We start from the raw sequence: 5,668 nt of genomic DNA on the forward strand, positions 1-5,668 counted from the left end.
CATGACACTTATCTAAAGTCCTCTTAAAAACGATAAAACGTTTTTAACGATAAGACTTTTACGTTACCCGTCCAGCAAATTATTTCACACCGACCGATCGAAGAATGACAAAGCACTTTACAAATTTTATGGCCCACGGTCCGATACTACGCCGAGATAAGCGGGCAAATTGCAGAAGAATGATCGTTGTCCACTTAAGTGCTGGTGGATGTTGCGGCCGTCGCCTACACGGGATGCGGCGCCTAGGTGGGTCTCCAGGTGCCCCGGACTGGCCGGGCCGTTGTCACCTTAGATTAAGAATAAAAATAGATAGAGCAAGTCATTCATAAATTCACAAAATCGAGGTGCCTACATCGTTTTATCGGTGAGTGCCCCCACTACCATAGTTTATGGACAGCGGGGTAAAGAGGAAAGTGGTAGGGGAGTTTACAGCGGAAGAGCATCAAAACAGAATTTAACCTTGAGATTCATTGATGATAGTAAAGTAAAAGCCAGAGATATAGAAGTAGGTGGTTAGAGGCAAAGATAAAATATTTTTTAATAATAAATTTTAAAAATATGTTCATGCAATAAAACTAATAAATTATTATAAATACATAATAGTATATGCTATAAAATATTTAACAAACACTATAAAAAATTTGTTTATTAAATATTCAATAATTAAAAGTTAGATATAATTAAAAGATATTATACGTATTGTATATCGTATAGTGATTGATAATTGATAAACTAAAATGTTAATGGATCTATTATATAAGATGTCTTGTTATTTAGATAGTATTAATTACAAAAGAAAAATAGATGCATGTGAATAACTATTTTTTATATTAAATATCAGTAGATATTATTTACAATAATAATATAATTAATATAATGTATAATTAAAAAGCACAAAATTCATCTTTTCCTACCTATACCATAAATATATTCGGTAATTTTAAGTGGAAATATTAGCACAAAAACTAAAAAAAAACAATGTTCTGTAGTTTTCAAATTCATATTAGTAAGAGAGTAATATTTTGACCAAACGAATTCTCAGTGTAAGGATATTTACATACCATATAATTTTACATTAATTAGGTATTAATCATAACACGATATTAATAAAAAACACAAGTGTTGTATTTTAATAATATATTTAGGGACTGAGTAAAAAATATAATATATGTATAATATTCTTACATTTACAGGTTCATATTAAATAAAATATTGTAACCTGAAAAAATATATATTTTGTTAAATGCCACTGTAAGGATCCAAGCAGAAACTAATTTCTCATTGGCTTTTTACTTGTTGACATATGTATTTGCATAACAGATAACATAGTTATAGCAAATAGTCTAAAAAAAACGGCGTCAAAGGCGGCTGAGGAATGACGATTGATAATTTAGCGAGGTCAATCTTAAACTACACCATTTAAAAATCATATTTACTTAATGTAAAAATAAATTACAACCTTAGAGCGCCTTTAAAAAATAGTACGAGCCAAGAAAATGACTTCTAGGGCTTGACCTCACTGAAATTATCATATTTTCATTCCCCAGTCGCCTTTGAAGCCGTTTTTTTCTCGATCGTATGGTTTCCTAACTTATTCAATCAATCAATCATTTATTTATTTCCATAAAACAATGTACAATTGTATAGGAATAGTCAATAAATTCTTAAAGCTAACACAAATATATAATACAAAATATAAAAAAACAAACACAACAGATCATAATAAAATTATCATATACGTAGGCCTCATATTATAATTTGCAGGTATTCCTCCACACTATAAAAGTTCATTCCGAACAAATCATTTTTTAAGTAAAAGTCTAGAATATGCGATTCTAATCACTATCATAATTTGTCTCTCAACAAAAGTAATTCTGTAGCTCTGCCTAGGGTTCACATCTCTCACTATTTTGCATAGTAGCATTACGTCAATTTTAAACATGATGTAAAGGACCAATTTCATATGCACTATGTAATTAAAGTAACGACTTCCACACCATGAATATCTTCACTTCCTAAAACAAAATATAAACATGAAGTTGGTGAATATAAATATCTACATTGAGTATACATTGTGAGCAAAATAAAATTGACGATCAATGACATTCACCACATAAATTTACATTTTATAAAATTACATAAATCTTGCTTTCAAAGCCCACCCTAACGCTGTTTTTTTTTTCGATGGTGAGATCTTATACAACTATAGTGTAATTTTAGTAAAATAATATTAATATAATATATATTATATATATATATATATATATATATATATATATATATATATATATATATATATATATATATATATATACAAATCTATATACATATAGGGTAACACCTCTCATAGGACGCGAAGGCTCCAAGGAAAATGAAAGTGAATTTGTATGACTTGATTGATTTCTAAACCCTCCATTTGTTCTTTCAATACAAACTTCCATCAACAAAAATCCTTGAAACCTTCATATCGTATGAAAGGCACCACCCTGTACACTTTGAATCTGTGTATACATATTAGTATATAGTAATATTTTATATTAAAAAATTAAACTGTAAATATATATGTACTTACATATTGTGACGGAATAGGTATCCTAACAAGATCATAGTTCTTATCTCGTTATATGCAGGATCCTGATATCTTAATGTTAATTTCCTAGGTGATGTTGAAACAACTGAAAGACCACAAATCGCGACATAAATGGCTGTGAAAATCATCAGATTTTAAATATTTTCTTCAATTCCTTATAAAAAAATCAGCTGTTCTTGAGTTCTCTTTTGCTCGACTTTTTAATATTATGCTATGAATAAATCCTAACAGAGAAAACCATTTAATTTTTCTCTCACTATCTTTTAGAAATCTGAAATAAAATATTTATCTTAGTAATAGAAAACGTAAATAGGCATTATTTTACAAATGTAAACATACCAATTATAATTTATGTAAACATACAAATTATTTGTATTCATAATTAAATACAAATATACGATTTTAAATCGGACAATATTGTAACAAAAATATAAACATTACTTCTTATAATATACATAATATATTATATTCACAAAATTATATTATAAAACAAATAAACAAATTTTAACAAATATGGTAAATATTTTAGGTAAATAAAACGAGATGTTGTATTACCACAGAACAGTACTTACTTTTGAAATGACGATGTTTAAATTCTTTTATTCTCACACATTTTGCCAGTGTAGACCCATTTTAAATGCTAATTTTGGTCTTTTATATAAAATGAAACAATTATACATTAATAGTTTATTAATAGTTAAGAAATATGGAAAAATAAAAGCACGGCAAACAGCTGATCATGCCAATCAGCTGTTTATCGACAGTATTGACACTGTTGACCGCGTCCAATTCCCCTACTATAGAAAATACTATAACAACAGAGCGGCGTTGTCAGATTAAAAATTAATCCTAACGGCTGATGAAAAATGACGAAATTTACAAATATTTCAAGTTTATTTTTCTTGTAATCTTGACTGAATCTTAATAAGTACTAAATAAAATTATAAATGTCGAAATTTTGAAAAGTAGTAAGCTAATTATATTATTATTTTCTTAAGATTTCCCCAAAGTATACGTATACAAAATTAAAAATAAACAAAAGCGGAGAAATACTGGGCAACATACCAAACAATAACAATAGGATGTTGGCATTCGCATAAAATGTAAACAGTTCCCCTGTGGTTGTCACCACCCTCGTCGAGAGACGGGCCCCATTGATGAGGGGACCGGACCTGCCTTTTGTCTACCTGCACTGTTGCGGTCGCAAAAGGTCGGCTGGATAATTAGGGATCGATTTGTTTAAAAGAGAATTTTGAATAGTTGGAGAGATTAGTAAGATGGTAAAAAATGTAAATTCTGAAGAACCAACCAGAAAAGTTACTTTGGAAGTAGAGGTATACAGACAGGGTCCGGCAATAGTGCGTCGGGCATCTATAGCTCCTAGAATAAAAAACTTAATACTTAACTTCTATAGGGTGGCTCAAAAAAGTGTGAGTGGATCGGGATGATTTTTTTTAAATGGAACACCCTGTATATTATTGCAATTTTGGCTTCCTTCAGATCGCTTTACATAATCCTAAGATACGAATAAATATATTTAGATAGTTTCAGAGATATTAATAAATAAATAAAAAAATTATATTTTTCAAGCTTAATTAAAAAAATTACAAATACAAAAACTGTCCTGAAATGAAAACTATATTAGGTATTTACTTTAGATGGTCTATAATTAACTTTGGTATAAGGGCCTTTCTCTGCTAACAGGAAAATCATGATCCAAGCATTTTTTTTTACTTTGGCTATGTTAATGCATAGTTTTATTGATTACAACACATAATATATAACCTGTTATTTAAGGCGCCAAGCTTAATCAATATTTAGAATCATAATCATTTCATAAATTCGGTCTAAATAAGTACTAAAAACAGTCCTCTGTTATGTCCTAATTCCGGATCGAGTATGATTCGGTTCGGTTTTTATTAGTTGTCTTCAAAAATGTAAAATCTTATAACTCTATAAACATAAAGAATATTGAATGCATAATCCTGACTACAGGGAGTTTGATGACAGCAAGCCTATTGAATTTAGAAAATGGATATCCGAGAAACAAACTTACAACGACCCCAAGACCAAGAATGCTCGAACAGTTACCAAATACCTAAAGAAAACGTTCACGGTTCGCCCTCGAGAACTAATAGAAGAGCTGTACGAGGATTTGGAAGCCTATTATCAACACGAGAGGAACATTACCCATCAATACAATGCAATCAAGAAATATAAACAAAACCTTACCGACGAAGACGCTATCATACATATGGATTTTTCAGAAAATTATTGTTCCAAATACGGTCAAGAAATTCAAGCATTTCATTTTGGAGGGTCGAGACTTCAGCTAAGTCTTCATACTGTGGTAGTGAATACCAAAAACTCTATCAAGTCTTATTGTACCGTTTCCAAAAATCTCACACATTCACCAGCTGCTATATGGGCACATTTACGGCCAATCTTTAAAATTCTCCCACCTAACATAAAGAGCATCCACTTCGTCAGCGATGGACCCGTAACTCAATACAGAAACAAAACGATGTTTTACATCCTGGCATCAAGGCTTCAACAAGAGATTTTAAATATGAGCTATCCAAGAAATGACAGACGACCTTCAAAATGAAACAGTTAATTTAAAAAGCTTTAATGACACTCTAAAAATACATCAAGTAAAGGCTGAAATATTAAGAAGTCTTCTGGAATCAGCTCCAAGTCCCGTTAAACTCATAATGAAAAGTTTAAGTTGCACTTGTGAATACGAGTGCCAGCATTTCAATTTAGGAGTGTTAGAGTACAAAAATGAGACAAGACTTAACGTAGATGATATTTACACAGACTCTGAATGTGAAAACATGGACAACTCACAGGATTCCACAATGGAGATCGACGACGACGCTGCACTGGCTGGACCTAGTTCAATCAACCAACAGAATTACACCATCGGTGATTACGTCTTGGTTAAATTTCTAGTAAGAAACACTGAATATTTTTATGCTGCAGTAATCAATAAGATAGACATGGAAGAAGGCGAACTAACAGTAACCTTCTTAAAAATTTGTGATGACAAAAGACACACATTCAGAGTCGATGAAA

General features: G+C 30.6%; 1 long non-coding RNA gene across 1 annotated transcript; it reads right to left on the bottom strand.

Annotated features, from left to right (window-relative positions):
• Nucleotides 1–291: 291 nt before the first annotated feature.
• Nucleotides 292–3,349, bottom strand: LOC115890422. The gene is made up of 3 exons (XR_004051635.1): nt 3,163–3,349; nt 2,573–2,861; nt 292–2,015 (listed from the first exon to the last, which is right to left on the bottom strand). It is a non-coding gene; the product is annotated as an uncharacterized LOC115890422 (long non-coding RNA).
• Between the last annotated feature and the right edge of the window lie 2,319 nt (nt 3,350–5,668).

The sequence above is a fragment of the Sitophilus oryzae genome, unplaced genomic scaffold, assembly GCF_002938485.1.
Source record: "Sitophilus oryzae breed Bouriz unplaced genomic scaffold, Soryzae_2.0 scaffold_864_pilon_pilon, whole genome shotgun sequence".
Classification (NCBI taxonomy): Eukaryota; Metazoa; Arthropoda; class Insecta; order Coleoptera; family Curculionidae; genus Sitophilus; species Sitophilus oryzae.